Source organism: Cuculus canorus, chromosome 2 (assembly GCF_017976375.1).
Source record: "Cuculus canorus isolate bCucCan1 chromosome 2, bCucCan1.pri, whole genome shotgun sequence".
Classification (NCBI taxonomy): domain Eukaryota; kingdom Metazoa; phylum Chordata; class Aves; order Cuculiformes; family Cuculidae; genus Cuculus; species Cuculus canorus.
In genome coordinates, this window is record NC_071402.1 from 118,782,277 (window position 1) to 118,801,576 (window position 19,300).

Here is a 19,300-nt window from a genome sequence, read left to right on the forward strand (position 1 = left end):
CCAACAAGAGAAGGAAGCTTTAATAACAAAATAGTCATTAGCTGGCAGTAGCTAATGACTATTTTCTTTAACTTCACTATTCACTATTTTCTTTAACTTCTGCAATACCTAGGGCTGCTGTCATGGAGGACATCCTTCTAGTATGTTGTGTGCAAGTTCACAGTTGCCAAATATTCCCACTTCAAAGCAATGCTACGCAAGGACTGGCAGTGGGTATGCTTGCCTTCTGGCTGACCTGGATCAGAATCACCTAGAAAAGCGAGACAGCCCATTTCCCATCTCAGTCATGGTCCAGCCTCAGAAAAGAAGACAAAGAGAGCATTCGCTTCATGGTCACTTTGAGCATCTGAGAAGAAAGATCTGAACATTCTGGGCTGGAAACAGTCTGGCTTCCTCTGCGGAGAAGACCTGCTAGAGGAGTCATGGGAAAAGGGTGGATCTACCAGTACTTCCTCAGGGGTCATGGGAAGTGGGGATCACTGAATAGAGGAATTGGCTCTAACTCACCCCCACTTAGTTTGGGGAACCAAAACGTGTCTGCATGAAAACAACTACAAATTACTGAAAATGAGAGTAATCTGTCAGAAGAAAGACTGAGATGTAAAGGGATACAGACAGATACTTGGGAGCCACAACACAGGCATAAAAAAAACCATGGAATGCAAATATTGTGCTAACCACAAGCTGGCAGAAAGAACTGTTAAAAATCCTGTCCCCAAAGAGCTCATGAATAAAGGGAAGAAGTTCCTTGGAAAAAGTGATGGAGCGTGTGAAAGCAGAGGCGAACCACATCTTTATTTGTTGTCACCAGCCTGAAGAGTTAACTGCTCTTTTATTTTGTTACAGCTACATGTAGCAAAAAGGAAACTAATCCTCTGTGAAGACTTTGTTTTGTTATTTTATTAGAGAATAAATACCATTTCAAGTTACCACTAGCTGTTGTTAGTTTTGCTTCTGGAACAGCAGCAGGAAGCCCTATGGTAGGGAAACCCAGCTGATACATCATCTTGTTTTAACAGTAACAAGCAAGCGGTATTTAATTTAGTTTACAAATCAGGTGCTTAAGGTTTAGCGAAGGCAGATCTGCAGCCTCAATCCATCCCCTTGTGTCTACGGACCGGAATCAGCCTTTACACATGCGTAGTTTACAGGAAGAGGTAGACAGAATGTATGGGGCATATTATTAAAAAAAAGGGGGGAATTGGTAAATTATACTTCACAATACATGGTCCAAATTTAAGTAGTCACAGTTCGAGTTGTAACAGTCCAGTGAGTATACAGACATACTGCACATGTTTAGTACTGTCTCTTACCAACAACAATTCTCATGGAAGTAGGACACAATTCCATGTTAGAGGAATTCCTGCTAACAAGGATGAGAGGATAAAAGAAGGCATGCTGATTAGGAGCCTCTCTTTATGGACAGCAGCAGATGTGAAAGGGAAGGTCAAGACACACAGGGATGGCGAAACTGAGTCAAGCAACGAAGAGGACAGAGTGTCATCAAATATAGGGCTCATTCTCAATGACAGGCACATCAGACACTGAAGCTGGAGGGCATCTAATGACAAGACATAGTTAGCTGGTCTTTTATCCATCCCATGTGGAAGAAGAGTGATCAAATGCATCACATTCCCCCTGTGCTCAAGTTATCCCTGTTCTCATGCCCTGACAGTGGCAGTAGCCAGCATCGCTCACATCAAACACCCAACCCCATCTCCGGACTGGACAGAGCTTGGTGAAGAAGTGAACTGATCTCTTGGGACCCACGTAATGCTTCCCACAGGATGTGGGCTCACGTTCTCACATTTTCTGCTGGACAGCTCTCCACCTTAGCAGTTAAATGCATGACGGCGTTGTCATCTTAAATGGGCAGATTACAGAATACCAGAAATAGCAGAGCATCATCAATTTAGTCACTGAATGACACAAGAAACTAAGAGTGATGAATCTTTCCTACCCAGACAAGAAATGATTGATTTGAATAAGTGCCCGAGAATATTCACATGACACTCGAACACAGTTGCTGTCATGATTACCAATGTCTCTCTTCCTCACAGCAAGTCTGTAATTGGCAGGAGTGTCTCAGATAATTTATACAGCAACAAGCTTTTCACACTTTCCCAGTTCTGGATAGTTGCTAATATTTCATGAGACAGTCACTTTATCATACAAGGGAGCTTTCACAAGCTTTTGGCACATCTATTGATGCCAACTGTCACTGAATTTCTCCATTTTCCTGTCTTTTTTATTCATTGTCACTAGTAACTACCTATTCCTTCTTTGCATTGTGGAGGTTTGTATTTAGTCATGGTATTAGATTAGATTAGACCTACCTAAAGTCCACATGTGAATCTCTCTACATCCTGTTACAAAGGAAGTTCCTAATTTCTCAAGTCCCTTGATAGGTTGCCTGTGCCATGTGGTTAAATACATGAATGGCTAAATAAATAAGGTGCTTGTTTATCTAGCTCTCTTACATTCCAGACTAAGCAGACCACTCTAAAACCAAGCAGAAGTTGCCACCACTCCACAGGGGGCTAGAGAAGAGCTACCCTCTCTGTTGCTTTCTTGTCACACTGGCGCAGATTGCCTTGTGATGCTCACTTCTGCGGCTACTGGGATCCAACTAATAGCAGCAGAAAGCAAGGGTCAGTGCCCTGATTGTAGGACTGGTAACTTTCTTTGTTTTCTTAGTACCATCATGAAACTACTGGATAGCTATAATTTACATTCTTAAAAGTATTTTCAGTATCTCTTTCTATAGAACTGTCGTGTTTGCTTACCTGTTAACAGCATATGTGTTCATCTCACCTTGTTTTACCTGCAACGAGAGAAACAGAATATTAGCCTTTCTTGGCAGCACTAGAAATTACCGGGCCCTTGGGCTCAAGGAGTGAAACACTGAGATCAAAGCTGCACTTTTAGTACACCAGTGCCCTCACTGCCTCACAGACATGAGTCACTTCAGCCGCAACGTTGCTCAGCAGCAGATATTTTATTTCTTTTTTTACTCCTGCGTGTGTTCAACATCAGCATGTGAAAAATTGATACCGGGGGTAGGTACTGATCGTTATACAGCTATTACTGGCTGTCAGGTACTCGAGAGAGTGGGGTCACTGCCTGCATTTTCCAAATGAGAGACAGCTTAATGAAATCTTGCTCTTCGGATGCAATAAAGTGTCTATCCTCTCCAAACAAATTCATACACCTGAGGTAGAATGATATGAATATGTATCGTTTCTTTAGTGAATTACATGAATTTGTAACAGAGGTTTGAGGCATGTAGCACTTTCAAAATCCCTCATTCAGCTCTCTCTGCTGCCCACATTTAGAATATGCCAAGCTGATGTGCAGAGAGTTATATACTGCCTTTAGTCCCAAATGGCTTCACTGATGGTTTTCGCTGAAAAGGTTCTTTTTGGCAGGATGATCAGACAGCAGCACACTCCATGGATGTAGCTTATTACCTTTTACAAGACTTGACTCACTGGTGCTCATCCAGTTTTACGTACTAGCTGGTCAGCTCACAAGCTCTGCTGAGCTATGACTACACCACAGGCAGACTGCCACATCCCTTGGGCTTCTGTGTCCCTTCATCCCCATCTAATAAAATTTCACAACGCTGACATTTAACAAAATCTGGGTAGCTCAATCTCAGCAAGATCCTGCCAACAACTTGTGCAGATGCTTCCGTCTGTCCTGGTGTAGAAAGGCTAACAGTGTCAGTGCCCACCAAATATTCATTTGTGCAGCAGACACAGACGTAGTGAAAACTGTGGGAGAGAAGAAGCATTAGGTAAATAGACAAAAAAAACCAGAGGCGAAGTCACACAGAAACATACACCAAAGAAGCCGGTTGATTTAGTTGACTTCATCTGAGGAAAGCTTGGAATGCTGCAGTCCAGTGTGTTGTTGTTCATAAGCAGGCACATCAGTGGCTCTGCCGGATGGGGGCAGCCTCCAGGACTGAGCCCTCTTATATTTTCTCATTCAAAGAGGTTGCACATACAAAGGGAGATGTAATTCAAATGCAGAAAGTGAGATGAGGACGTGAGCTGTGGAAACATTTCAATGTTTTCTTGAGGCTGAACTGTAAGAGGTGGCTCAACTATTCTACCTCCTAACTGTGAGGCCATCCTCCACCAGTGACTTTAAAAGATGATGTTCCCTGAACAGTTATATCAGAAGAGATTTGGGCAATGTAAGTGTGTGGTACTATATTAAAACACAAGTTCCAGCCAGACCTCTAGCTGCCATTACACCATCTGAAAGTGCCCTATGGAATCATAGAATGGTTTGGTCTGGAAGAGACCTTAAAGATCATCCAGTTCCACACCCCCCTGCCCCAGCCAGGGACACCTCCCACTGGATTAGGTTGCTCAAAGCCCCATCCAGCCTGGCCTTGAACACCTCCAGAGATGGGGCAGCCACCACTTCTCTGGGGAACCTCTGCCAGTGCCTCACTACCTTCACTCAAAATAATTTCTTCCTAATATCTAATCTAATCTCCCCTCTTTCAGCTTAAACCCATTCTTCCTTGTCCTATCACTGCACTCCCTAATAAAGAGCCCCCCCCAGCATTCCTGCAGGCCCTCTTTAAGTGCTGGAAGGCTGCTATAAGGTCTTCCTGGAGCCTTCTCCAGTCTAAACAAGCCAAACCCTCTCAGCCTGTCTGAGAGATGTCTGATCATCTTCTTGGCCCTCCTCTGGACTTGGTCTAACAGATCCATGTCGTTCTCGTGCTGAGGACTTCAGAACTGAACGCAATACTCCAGGTGAAGTCTCATGAAAGCAGAGTAGAGGGGGAGAATCACCTTCCTTGACCTGCTGGCCACCCTTCTGACACATCCCAGGGTACAGTTGGCTTTCTGGGCTGCAAGCACACATTGCCAGCTCATGTTGAGCTTCTCAACATCCCCAAGTTCTTCTCCTCAGGGCTATTCTGAATCCATTCTCCACCTAGCCTGTATTTGTGCTTTGGATTGCCCAAACAAGGGGCAATGGTCCCATGTTGTATCTACCAGCCTTGTGCAGATGTCTTGGGCAATCTCAACTGTCTCAAATAGTATTAAGCACCTGTGTCTGGGCACCTGAAGTAACTGTCTCCACCATTAGCATATTCACATTGCTTTCACTAGGTATTTCCTGTAAAACCTTGTATTAAGGTAAATGCTTCCCTAGCCCTTATAAGCAGTAGACTTAAATGGCTGTGGGTCTAACTTGTTACTCCAGGAATAATGAAAGAACTATTCTGCATGAAAAGTTTATCAGATTATGCTTTTTTCCCATTGCAGATTACTCTGAAGCAGACATAACTATAAATCACTGCAATCCTATGAATATTTCATGGAAACACATTTCGGCTTATGGGTGTTCTTTTTTTTTTTTCTTGAATGATTATGTCTGTGTCTTTGGCCATTCATTGTCTGTGATACGTGACTGGCCACTTAATTCAAATTACTGTAATGTCTGGCTTTTAGACTGATTCATTAAATATTTCATAACAAGGAGGAAAAGTAGCACTGCAGATGAAATTTATGTGAATATGCAAGCAGGTATTTGTGAAATTTCAGTCAAGATTTCTACTCACAAATGCTTTGGGAAAATTAATAGGGATGTCTAAATATTGTTGAAATAAGTAGTGACATTTTATCCCAACAAATTTTAATGAAAATGGTGACAATGAGGATTATTTTGCACTGTTGCTCTAGTTGTAAGGATGCAGGTCCAGCATTCTGAAATCTTTCTAAGACTGGAGTATAACTCACAAACCTAATGAGAAATGGAGTAGATGAGATCTCTTGCAATGGATTTCATTAGTGTAATAGTTCTTTAAGAAACTCTAGAAAACAAATCTTAGAAGCCTGACATTTGCCTTATCAGTCTATGGGAGCTCAACACTAAAATTCATAGAGATGTGCAGTCTTGAATTTAGAGCAGCAACGAGCATTTCTGAAACCCCTCAGTTCTCATGTGTATCTCTTATAACACAAGTTAGTTCTTTGGATCATTAACTGCAAAATCTTTAAGACAGAAAAATAAGCTGGAGGAAGGAGTACCAAGCTATTAAATTTGATTTCTGCCAAATGACTATGAGCTTTTCAGGGGCAAACATTTCAATGTTTAAGTTTTACATTAATTTTCTGCACATCTATTTAGCAATCTTGTCACTTTGGGGGTATTTAATTATGCATACAACCACCAGTTAACGCTAAAGATGCTACCAAACCATCAATTGTCCTTCCCATTGACTGAGAGCACTGCGTGGGCATGGAGATGGAAAGATCCCATGAGAAATCAAAACCTTCAGTGAAGAGAATGACAAAAGCCCTGTTGACTTTGGGCGAGGCTAGGTCCAGCAGAGGTGCTATATGCACCCATGTTCACATGTTCAGCCGATTCGGACTCTTGCATTTGGCTCAGCATGTTTTTGGTGGTGATGCTGTGAAAAGATAGACTCAATATTCTATGCCAATCTGATTATTAAGTAAGGTATCCTTTAATGTGACGTCAGGCATGCAGGAGATCCCTCCACCTAACGTGCGTGCGCCTTCCAGTATCAGCACGTCCAGGGAGGTTATTCTCCCTCTGTACTCGGCACTGGTGAGACCGCACCTCGCATACTGTGTTCAGTTCTGGACCCCTCACCACAAGAAGGATGTTGAGGCTCTGGAGCATGTCCAGAGAAGAGCAATGAAGCTGGTGAAGGGGCTGGAGAACAAGTCTTACGAGGAGCGGCTGAGAGAGCTGGGGTTGTTTAGCCTGGAGAAGAGGAGGCTGAGGGGAGACCTTATTGCTCTCTACAACTACCTGAAAGAAGGTTGTGGAGAGGAGGGAGCTGGCCTCTTCTCCCAAGTGACAGGGGACAGGACAAGAGGGAATGGCCTGAAGCTCCGTCAGGGGAGGTTCAGGTTGGATATCAGAAAAAAATTCTTCACAGAAAGAGTCATTGGGCACTGGATCAGGCTGCCCAGGGAGGTGGTCAAGTCGCCTTCCCTGGAGGTGTTTAAGGAACGGGTGGATGAAGTGCTGAGGGACATGGTTTAGGGAGTGTTAGGAATGGTTGGACTTGATGATCCAGTGGGTCCTTTCCAACCTGGTGATTCTGTGATTCTGTGAATTCACAAAGGCTTTCTGAATACAGTCAAAGCGTACGGATTCATCACTTTTCCTGGAACAGCTGTGTGTATTACAATCAGTTCCCAGAATTTATTTACGTAAGATTCCTCCCCTTGGTGCACGCGCTCTGCCCTCTGGAGGTCTTGAGCTGGGGGCTTCTGGAGGAAGGCTCGCAGCCTTCTTCTGGGTGAACTTTTCAACGCTTCTGGGTGAACTTTTCAACGCTCTTTCTTGCGCACGCTCTTAGACTCCTTGGGCACCTCTTCAAGGTTGCATCTGGTCCTATCTGGTTCTTCTTTCTCTTACCATTGCACTAGTCCTTGTTATCTGGCTTAATTAGAAACAGTCACATTCTTTCCCATTCTTTCTAACTGCAGCCTTGTTAAAATTCCTTATGCAAGCGCAAGTATCCAGGTGCAGGCTAGCTAGAGGTTATTACTCAAGCTAATCCTATATTTTAGTTCTAAAATCATAAAAACTATACATAATATTTAAACATATAATAAGTTAGCAACTTAAAACAAGTCATCTCCTCCTTCAGTGGTTTATTCAAGCTATAATAATCCTGAGGTTGCTCTGGTGAAATCTGCCTTGACTGAACCTCACCCAACAAACGCGATCCAACGCCACTGCCGTGATTTCCCTGGTGGGAAGGACCTTCCTCTGGTAAAGACGCAAGAGCCTGTCATCTGTCATGTTTTCCTGGTGGATTTGAAGCCATATACCCCTAAGAAGGATGGTTGCCCTCCACTTTAGCGCGTAACTTCCGAGTGGAAGAAAACGAGAGGCTGGAGAGTGGGAAGAAAGAAAGGAAAGCAAGAAAGGAAACATCCCTGGAGGTGTTTAAAAGACGGGTAGACGAGGTGCTCAGGGGCATGGTTTAGTGGCAGACAGGAATGGTTGGACTCGATGATCCAAGAAACCTTTCCCAGCCGGGTGACTCTATGACTCTACGGAACTACACCCCCCAGGATGCATTTCGCGCGCGGGGCACGCGCGGCGCCCGCTCCCTCCCCCCTCCCCCCTCGCCCCCCCCCCTCCGCCGGGAGAGGCGCGTGCGCCCCGCCCCCCCCGCGGCCCCGGCGCCGACAGCGCCCGCCGGAGGGAGCGGAGGGGCGGCAGGTGAGCCGGAGGGCGGCTGTGGGGCAGCTCTTGTGTGCGAATGTGTAGCTTTGGGGGCAGCTAATGTGCGGCTCTTGTGCAGCCGTGGGGCAGCTAATGTGCAGCTTTGGGGCAGCCGTGGGACAGCTTTTGTGCACTAACGTGTAGCTGGGGCAGCTCTTGTGCAGCCGTGGGGCAACTATGGGGCAGCTCTTGTGCAGCTTTGGGGCAGCCGTGGGACAGCTCTTGTGCACTAACGTGCAGCCGTGGGGCATCTAACGTGCTGCCCTTGTGCCGCCGTGGGGCAGCTAATCTGCAGCTCTTGTGCAGCTCTTGTGCAGCCGTGGGGCAGCTATTCTGCAGCTCTTGTGCAGCCGTGGGGCAGTTATTCTGCAGCTGTTGTGCAGCCGTGGGGCAGCCATGGGGCAGCTATTCTGCAGCTCTTGTGCAGCCGTGGGACAGCTCTTGTGCAGCCGCGTGGTGCATCTAATATGCAGCGATGGGGCAGTGGCGGGGCAGGGCCGGCTGCCACCTCCTTTCCGAGCAGAGGGCAGGTGGCGAGGGGGATGGAGGCGAAGCCTTTTGGTCGGCGGGGACCGCGCGGTGGGGATGGACGGGGCGGGGGGGAACAACGCAGGGAGTCCCCCGGGATCGCACGGAGCGGGGCTGGAACGCGGAGACCGCTGCTTCCCAGGGTGGGGAGGGCAGCGATCCGGCCGGCAGCGCCGGGAGGCTCCGCCCGCACCGCGGGAATTAAAACTCAAATAACCTCCCCAGAGGTCAAAGGCACTGCGGGCTGGGAGCCTACCAGGGCAAGTCAAGATGGAATTGTGCTCTCCTAGCAGTTTTCCTTGATAGCTGAGCTCCTTGGGAGCCCCCCCCCCAGGTACCCCCTCAGCTCTGGAAGCTTAGCAGTCCACGTGAATTTGGTCCCAGTGGGTACGGATGCTGAATTTATCGCATCCTGCCCCTTTTAATTGTTGTGTGCTGACTAAGCATGGTGGAAAAGTTTCTCCTGAGTGTGTCAGCTCTGGCTGTGTTGTACATGCATGTTCTGCTATGGCTCTGCTTGTGTCCGCTTGCTGCCTTCCAGCTCTTCTCAATTAACCCAATGTTTAAATGGGTTATTCATAGAATCATAGAATCGTTTGGTTGGAAAAGACCTTTGGGATCGTAGAGTCCAACCATACCTGCCCATTACTGCACCAACCCCCAGACACCTCATTTACCCGTCTTTTAAATAACTCCAGGGATGGTTACTCGACCACCTCCCTGGGCAGCCTCTGCCAGGGACTGATAACCCTTTCAGTGAAGAATGTTTTCCTAATATCCAATCTAAACCTCCCCTGGAACAACTTGAGGCCATTTCCTCTTGTCCTGTTGCTTGTTACTTGGGAGAATAGACCAACACCCACCTCGCTACAACCTCTGTTCATGTAGCCGTAGGTAGTGATAAGGTCAATATTGATGGTTGCTGCTTTGGAAAAAAAACAAACAAAGAGCCACACTCTTCTCTGGTGATGAGAATAATGGCTATGTCTGAACAACTGGTAAAGGCAAGGGAACATATTGGTGTTTTCACACCAGCGCCATAGGTGGATAACTGTTGACAAATGCTGACTTTTAAACGGTGATTGCTGATTCAAAAGAATCTGTTGACTTTGGTAGTAAAACAGTGACGGCTCCTTTTAGTTGCAGTCTCAAAACACTTGAACTGGTAGATTGGCTTGTTAGCTCAAGCTTTGACTTAAGCAAGAATCGAAAGAGCTCTCCTGCTCTGGGAGGACCTTCTCCCCCAAGCAAACCCGACCTATGCTAAATATATCAGCTGTTAGACAGGGTGTTTATTTTGCAATGTCATTTTCAAAAGTGTGGTAGATACCAAATGCCTGAACTAGATACAGGAAACCTGCTCTGCATTCTGCTTTTCAGCAAGAGTGCATTTTGAACGGTTTATGATTGCAAGGTGGCAGTTTTCCTTGGAGTCTCACTTTTGTGTTTTAATTAGCTGTCATCAAAGTTGGAGTTCAACCTCCAACACTTGTGAAGCACGCCATGAACATGCACTTTAGGTACCTGGTTAATGTCTTGGGACTAATTACCTAGAGCCTATTCTCTACTAAGCAATGTGCAGAATGGATTGACTGTATGGAAATCTTTTTCCAATGAAATTTCTTATTTCATGAGTCACACCACACTGTGAACTTGCTGAGGTTTGCTTCAATCATCTGAAAACCAGGTATTCTCATTCCCCTTATTCTTACCTCCTTCTCTTGAAAAAATGTTGCTTTAAAGTCTTTGGTAAGCGCTGTTGGTTTAAACATCTCCCTATGACAGCAGCCCACGTTCAGTTATTGTTCCCTAGAGTTTTTTTTGCGGATTTATATCTGGCCTGTGCTCTAACACAGCAAGATCTTTAGAAGGTGTTTTAACACATAGAGGCTTAGAGATACTCCACTAGTAAAACTATCCTTTTCTTCAGATAAACAGAGCCACAGATGATGTCTTGCAGCGGAAGAACCTGCTCTCTTTTAAAATGGCTTTTCCAACCAGAGCATATCTAGGCTGTGAAGGAGCGGATTTTTCTAGGAAGTAGTGGGAGGCAGGAAGAATCATGAAAAAGAAAGCGCAAAGGAGAGCGTTCAACTGCAGAGCTAGAATGATATCAGAGGTTCTTAGCGGTACAGACAAAATTTTGCCTTATCACGCTGTGAGGTGATAATTTCTTTGGTTGTTATCCAAGGTGGTTGTGGAGTTCAGTTTTGTGGTTCAGATTGAGAGACAGAATGGATCTACGGGTCCATAAAGCTCTGGGAAAGGGCTAGGAAGAGTAAGTGGAGTTTCAGGTAAAATGGGTGATGCTTCCTCTGTTTTGCTGGCTGCCTTTCTGGAGAAGCCAGTGGCTGTTCCTGAGGGACTTTGCACTGTTGGCACAGAGCACTGACTGAGGGTTGGCACTGGTCGGTGATTCTGCTGTGCTGGATGAATGCATGACATGGGACCCTCTTCCTTCTCCTTTTAGGTCTTCACCCCTTTCCTTCACCTTCTGTGTTAGGATGTGTCGCTCCTCCTCCATCCATACACCGCCTGCTCTGACACCATTCTGCTGCCTCCTTCCTGCAATCATCTCTCACTATCTTGGAGGTGACTGGTAGGTGGGAGGTGCTAGAAGAAAGTAGGTTCCTTTCCTTGCCCTCCAAGAATGCAGCCTGAGCCTTGCAGCACACACAGTGGAAAGGTGCCCACTCGCATTTGGTCATGCGAGACAGCCCTCAGTTCTGTGTGCGTTTGGAGCAAGCTGTGAGCGGGGCATGGAACTCAGCGTGGTGGAATTTAAACTGCAAGTTTTCAAAGCCAATTACTGGATGCAGTCTGTGTCTGACAAGCTTCAGTTTCATTAGCTGCCTCCCAGGAGTATTGAGCTGCATGGCTCACCTTTGCAGAGATCAGATTCTTCTCTGTGATGTTATTAGGTGTTTTTTAAAAATAGCTTCATCAGTCCACTTTAAAAGAGCTGGTCTGCTCTGATAACAGTGCCTGCTGGTGCTTTTCCAGTTAAGGAACTTGTCACTTTTTCTTGCTGTCATACATGCAATTTCTGCCCTATTTAGAATACAGTTTAAAATAAGACTACAAAATAACCACCAGTCTTGTGTAAAGATTTATGTGTTTGGTTTAGGAACAACAAAACACTCCTTAATTAACTGTTTTGGACAGTATTGGTCGGTAAAAAAGAGTAGAATCAAACTAAATTCAGAGTTGAAGGTAATAACTTCTTCACATACCCGTGTCTTGAGGAAATCTTTACCATAAAATCTCTTATGTAACAAAGTGACAACAGGCCAAAGATGTCTCCATTTATTTCTTTTCAGTCCCAATTAGAATTTCATTGGCATTTAAGAGGATCTGAAGTAGTACATTGTGCGTGTATGTGTCTAATCTGTGTGGTGGTGGGAAGCAAACGGGTGAAATAGTCTAAAACCAATTCTGGTCTCTTTTGAGGGTCTGAAAAGTAGTTTTGTGCTTGTGCAAACCAGGAGTACTGTGGGGAAACTGCAATTGCATGACATACCCGGTAGTTTGTTCTATGATAGTGTATGCAGGAGCAATGTTCTAATTTACTAATTTCTTTGATGTTTTGTGGGCAGATGACGTTTTTAAAAAGGTCTGTTAATTCTGTGGGACTTTGATAGTGGGTAATAGCTGGCTAATGGCTAGTAGCAATCAAAGTGAAGCTCCTGACTTCTCTACTCTCAAGGGAGAGGCAGCACTCTGCAGCCTCATTCCTGAGCTACTATCCTCTCAGAAATCCTTGCTCAAGAATATGCACCAGTGTCCTCAGTGTAAACTGGGAACTTGTTGATCACTCTTGATTAATTGAACTGTGTTTCATGAACCAGGCACTTACTATTGCAGTAAAAGCACCAGGGAGATCATGGCTTATTGTAGGACCTGGTGCATTGTGAATCTTCATAGGGAAGCCCTTTTTCCCTCATTCCCTCGTTCTCACTTGCTTCTAGGTTCCTTTCCTTTATTCTTGCTGTGTTTGCTTCACTTTCACTGTACCTTTGACTTAGGTCTGTTCGTGTACTGCCTAAATGTTTGCAGCATAGGACGTAAGTACCTATTTGCACTGTAGCATCAAAGGATCACATTTCAAAATTAAAACTTCTCCTTTGAACAAGAAGAAAAAAAGATTCCTGGTTGCTATGGTAATGAGTGCTATATAAGTGCCTATAAATACATAAAGTAAACAGCTGATTCTTGGACTTTGATTTGCAGTATTTTTGCTTTTCTAATGAGATATAATTAAATATCAAAATGGGAGGAGGTGACATTTTACCAATTTTATTAGATACATATTATTCTTATGCTGCCTGTTTTACGGTATTTCTGCTGAGAACAATTAAATATAAAGTTTTTTATTTTCCTTTCTGTAGAAAGTTGATGTTTTGAAAAATCCTGGTCTGCTATTTATGGGAAAGCTTTTAGGTGCCAAAAGGCCATCCCCTAAAAAGGTTGTGTCCATTTTAAGTTTAATCAGAACATACATTTTGAGCTAAATGCCTCTTTTTCTTATCTCTGGGAGACTATTATGTGCTGTCACAACATTTAAGTTCCAGTCAAAAGTGTCTGTAAGTGTACTTATGTTCCTCTGCAGTGCTTGAAATCCCACTGGTGCACAAACTTGAAAATGTCACTGACTTTTCCTCCAATTTAAAATGATAAAGGCAGAGTAAGAAAACAGATCTTCCTTGTTGAAGCTTGAGGAGGAGAGGAGGATTGACTCTTTTGTAAGCCTTTTGTTCTCAGGTCCCCGATGTAGAAGTAGCTTCCTCTCTGTGCTAAAGATGATAATTGTAAAATGGATTGGATGGAGCCAATAAACTGCTGCTTCAGAAGTCAGTGAGTAGCCACCAATCATTGCTAAAAAAGGTCTTTTCATTACTAATCTCTGAAGCCCAGTCCACTCACAGTCTCTGAAGCGTGACTGTAGCCCAGTTCCCCATCTGCGCTGGAGTATTCCCCTTCACAGGTTTTTGTCACTCAGGAAATCGTAGAATCATAGAAGGTCCTGAGTTGGAAGGAACCCATAAGGAGTCCAGCTCCTGTCCCTGCGTAGGACAACCCCAACATTCACCGCATGTGTCTGGTGTGGTGTCCAAATGCTTCTCGAGTATCGTCAGGCTTGGTGTCCTGACTGCTTCCCTGCAGAGCCTATTCCTGTGCTCCACCACCCTCTGAGGGAAGAACATTTTCCTAATATCCAACCTAACCCTCCCCAGGCACATCTTCCAGCCATTTCCTCAGATCCTATCTATTGGTTGCCAGAGAGAACAGATCAGCACCTGCTTCTCCTCCTCCTTTTGTGAGGCAGCTATAAACCACGACGAGTTCTTCCTTCAGTCTTCTCTAGGCTGCTCCTCACATGGATTCCCCTCTAGACCCTTCACCAATTTTGTGGCCCTCCTCTGGACACTCTCCAGTAGCTTGATATCCTCTTCATACTGTGGTGCCCAAAACTGCACACAGGACTCAAGGTGAGGCAACGCCAGTGCGGAGTGGGGCGATCACGTCCCTCGACCTGCTAGCAATGCTGTGCTTGATGCACCCTGCTCTCCTTTAGGGGAGGGAAAACAGGTATTCATAATATGCAGAAATACTCCTTTGTTAAAGGCTCAGTCCAGTTTCCTGGTGGAAACTGGTTTTGCCACAGTGGCCTGAAGAGAGATTTCTTCATTCCTAAGCTGTGAAGTGCAGCTTGCACACTGGCAGGGAGTAGACCTGCTTTCTTCCAGAGTCACAGCTTTGTATTCAAAGAAGTTCTCAGATTTCCAAAGAACTTTGAAGCGCTATCCTGTCCTGTTAAATATTTGGTAAAATAACTGTTTTATTCACTGCCTTTGTTCCCTCTGTGCATTGAGATCCACATCTGCTTCCTTTACCAGTGTAAAATATATTTGACTAAATACCTTTTACTTCGGATCATGTGTAATTCAAAGGACAAAGATTCAAGGTATTTTTCCAGTTACACACAATTACTTTTCACAGAGTAAAACTCATGGATCTGCACACAGCTGTTGAAGGCAGGGACAGAGCAGGAGAAAGGAATGTGTCGCTGAAGGTCTTGCTTGAGCAGTGACAGCCTGCGCAGGTTTGATTTATCTTTCACAGGATTGTCACTTTTGTCTCTGCTGAGCTGCTACTGTGGCCAGGTTGGTGATGCTCATGGAAGAACAGTGACAGCTTCTGTGTTTTCCCGGCAGTGAATTAACCCCAGAGCTGCCTCTGAACCTGGTGCTTTATGCAGTGGGACTGTGCTGACCTCCCAGAGGTTGGCACTGAGTCCTGACCCTGTTCCTGCCTCGGCACTGTGTTTTGTTGGAGCTTGAGGCCAGAATCGGGAGCAGGGTGTGCTCTCTGCCTGCTGGAAGGTGGTTTGAGCTTCGTGTGTATCAAAGACAGTTTTACCTGCATTGAGGTTAGCCCTGGGCCGTCAGAGTTTGACCTGCAGCTACCTTCCCAGGATTATGTGGCAGACAGTGGACAAGGCAGTCCAATGTCTCTCCCAAAAGGGCTGTTACAAAGGCTGATGAGCTTTGTAGGCAGCCTGAACACAAACAGAATCTCTGCTGCCTACAAGAGCAACAGGGAGCCTTGAAAGTGCCCCAAGTTCACAGCTGCTCCCAGGGTGATCACTTGGGTTTGGTGTACCTGGAAGCCAGGCTTCAGAATCATTGAGTTTTCTCAATTAGAACACACTGTTAGTACTAGTACAATACTGCCTTTTAGTGGGGTGGCATCTTTCTTTAAGCCTTGTCTTAGGGTAGGAGTATGCAATGCATATATTGATATTAGTGACAGGACGGGTTGGTGAGGGCAAGAGGTGGAGGTATTGTGTGTCTCCTTTTCTGGCGTGGATAAGACAAAGAGTGAAATAGTGCCTATACCATCCTTTTTTTTTTCCTTTTCTTCAGAAGTTCTGCTTTTTTTTTGTGTAGTGTTTTCTTTCTTTCAATATTTCTTTTTTTTTTTTTTTCTGTAATGGATGGATATGATCCAGGACCATCTGGTGGAATTTGCTGTTGTCACATCTAGGTTTTCTGATGTATTGCCTGTCAGGTTATATTGTATGTTCAAATGAGTTTCTCGTGTGATGTACTGACAACTTCTGACAGCCCTGAGATGGGAAGTTGGAAGCCTGGGGGGGAGAAGAGAGGGGCAGAGTTATCTTTAAAAATGTAATCTTGATTGCTCTTGATTGGTGGGATTTCATTTCTGGTACTTACAAGTGGCTTTTGCAGTAAAGAAAGGTGAATGAGTCAACTTGAAACCAAGGGCATTTAAGTGCACCTAAGGTGCTGTGATTAAGCTTGGAAGGTTTGTGGTGCACTCCTACTTTTGTCATTGATTTTGTTTGTTTGTTTCCTCTTTGACACTGGGTTCCTCACTTAATCTTTCTCTATCCTTAAGTCTCTATCTATGGACGCTCTCTACTTAAATTGCAACCTTTCCTTCCTCATTTACTCATCAGTCCTTCACCAGTCCCTGCTTAGAAAGATGATCTCAAAACGTTCTGTTTTCATTAGGATACCATTAGGTACCCTAATATCCTAGTAATTCTGTAGTAAAGTGAACCAAGATTTTTTGGCGAATTAGTATTAACCCCTGCAGACAGGTTATGGTGGCAATAAGCAATTCTAAAATAACTACAAGAAAGTAATTTCTTGCTGGTTAATACTCAAATAATTAATTGAGGTTTTTTTTTTTTTTTTTTTATGTAGAGTTCTACAGTGCAATTGCATTTCCTTGCACATGGAGAAAACAAGCCATAAACAGTTAGTCTTGTTCCTCACTTTTTCTGTCGTGATTTGAAGCCCAGAGTGGCAATTTGGCTGGTGACAAGATAAATTTCACAACTTATCATTCTTCATTTTTTAATTTTATATTTGAACTTTAAACGTTCTTAGTTTGTATAATACCGGTGGAAAGCACATTATAGGTACTTCTGAAAGAGTTGCATGGAGGCCTGTTTGTAAGCAGAGATGGAATCGCACTACAGAGTCACCTCCAGGTGTGGTTCTGAATGCAGACTCTCCCCCCTCTCCCTCTCAAAGCCATGGTGTTTTTACTGGACCTCCTACTCATTGGATCCTGCCTGCATGTTGAATGAAGTTGGAAGTCACCCTTGGAAAGGAAAAGAAATTTCTTCCATGGGGGTTTGAAGCTGAAGATGGCAGTCCCCAAGCTCTGGGGACTCTTGCTAAGGAAGAAGCTGGAAAGCATTTATTATACTTGCCTCTACTTATTCCTGTGTCTCCTTGGTGCTCCTTCCTGGCCTGGGGACTGAGTGCCCTTCTGTAGCTGTAGAGAGCTGTTGTATTGAGCTGACCAGGGCAGTAGAGCCTGAATATAGGAAAGAGTGCTCTTATCTTCTATATTTCCATACTTTGCGAGTATTGGATAGGGAGTCTTGAAAATGATCCAGCTCCTATGCTGTTGTAGGGGAGGGATGGGGATATGCAAGGGTCAGGGTGAGGGTGCAGCACCTCACCATGGTGGTGGTGGGTTATGTTGGATGGAGCACGCTTCTCATACTAATCGTGTCAGCTCGGCTGTTGTCATAAGAAGGGGGCTTTGAAGGAAACCCCATAGATGGAATGTAGCCAAATTTTCTGCCTGTAATATGTTTGATTGCGCTGTGGGGAGGTGAGGCTGGTCTTCAGTTCTTAAATGCATTAAATTAACTCTGGGTGAGCTTGCTGGGAAAAGGGTAATGAAGCAGATTACAAATGGGATGTGTGTGCTCAAGCGGTGGGCTTAATAATCCAGGCAGCATTCCTGCGGGCACATGGCTGGGGAGCAGCCAGGTCATGGAGCATGCGGTGCTATTCGTTAAATGTATTGCAGTGCACAAATGCAGCCGAAAGCACTTGTCCAGGCATAAAGTCAATTAGGAAGGAGAGCAATCCCATCGGGAAAGACCTGCGAGAGGAGCTGGATGCGGTTTTGCACAATGCCGGCACTGTAGGGCGTGTACTAGCCAGCACCCTCTCAGGGGTTGCCCGAGTCCACTGCAGCAAAAGTTTCCACTTCAGATAGTGGAGTCTGATGAAGATTTTGACATATCTAGTCTGTTGTTTGAGGTAGAGGCAGCTGCTGAATGGATCTGCAATGGAACTGACGCTGTGTGGTGCTTCATCTTTATTTCATGTGATGAGGAGGTGGGAGGGTGGAGATTACTTGAAGTGCCTGGCTACAGACAGAACGTAATTTATCAGTGTTCATTTGTCTGGAGGAACACACAGCCCATATATAATTTAGAAATGTGATGATAAAAAATAGGGAGCTGTTGTCTTTTAAAATGAGTGAGCACTTAAGTATCTTGGTTTAAAATCTTATTTCTGTGACACGTGAATGTGCTGCTGTGCATTTTGTATTTATAGTGTGCATACAGTACAAGCAATGGGTCTAAAATGAACTAAGGAAGTGTGTATAAATAGTACTGATAAAACTAAGCCCTTCATAAAGTCAGAGTAATATGTATTTTCCATACTTAGGCTGAAATATCTGGAATGGCACATTTATTTATCCTAGTCAGTTCTTCTGAGATCGTATTTAATACAGATGTTCTTTCCATATTTGAGCTGCAAATGTATTTTTTGTTAGTTTATCTCTGTTGCAGTAAGTATGCTTTTTCTCCACTTTTTTTCTTCTCCCTTTGAATCTTTTTCCCTTTTTCCAATTCAAGCCTGGTAGTGATATGCTACAGCTAAATTATCAGAGCAGGGAAAAGGGATATCACTATCTTCCACCTTGCTGTTGAGAAATCTATATTTTTGTTTTCTGCAGTGTAATGACAGCAAGAACAAGCAGAGTGTTGCCATCCTTTATCATGGGTAGAATGATAAATTACACGTCCTGGAAAGTTTAAAGATGTATAAGAACGCAAATCTACGGCCCACAAGAATGTGCGGTTGAAAGGGCTGATCCAGCCAGGAGTTAAGCGCATGCTTAAATCTAATCACAAGTATTTCTTCCATTGGGTGTATCTACCTGACACCATGCTGTGTGGGGTAAGCCAGGGTCTTGCTATGAGAAGAGGGTTGATTCGTTTTAGTAGCTTGAAGTAAGAAAAGGAAATTAGTCTTTTCCTGTCACCTGGAAGAGGAGTCTGTGAGTAGTACAGGTGTTGCTCTTGTGTTCTTGGCTGCAGTATCAACTGATGTAGATGGAGATTCTAATGATTTGGCATTTGCTACCTTGCAGCGAGTCTGCCTACTTCCCCACCTCACTTTTCACACCCTGCCTGTGTCCGTTTAACCACCAGCAGAAGAACATAGTAGGTGGCTGTGGTAGTGTGGTGCCTCTGCCACAGAGGGCTGAAGCATTAGAAGAGACTGAGGATGTTGTGAGGGAGCACATAATGTTTCCTCCTTTGCAAACAGGGGAAAATGTAGAAATTTCCAGTAATTTACAGTTCAGCCCTGTTTCATCCTGTCTTTGGACCAAAGCTGTGTATGCTGGCGTGCTCTCCACCAGCCTGAGAAATGCACTTTTCAAGAAGGTTTCCAAA

The 19,300-nt window shown here is 44.6% G+C and overlaps 1 protein-coding gene across 4 annotated transcripts in view; it reads left to right on the forward strand.

The window, feature by feature from the left end:
• Positions 1-8,164: 8,164 nt before the first annotated feature.
• Positions 8,165-19,300, forward strand: part of POMGNT2 (protein O-linked mannose N-acetylglucosaminyltransferase 2 (beta 1,4-)) — a 35,038-nt gene continuing 23,902 nt past the window's right edge. For 3 of the 4 annotated variants that reach the window (XM_054060649.1, XM_054060651.1, XM_054060652.1), the window contains exon 1: positions 8,224-8,244. The gene's annotated coding sequence lies outside the window, so the exon portion shown is untranslated. Of the gene's footprint in view, positions 8,245-19,300 lie in introns of all 4 variants that reach the window. The other variant, XM_054060650.1, reaches the window with a different exon arrangement.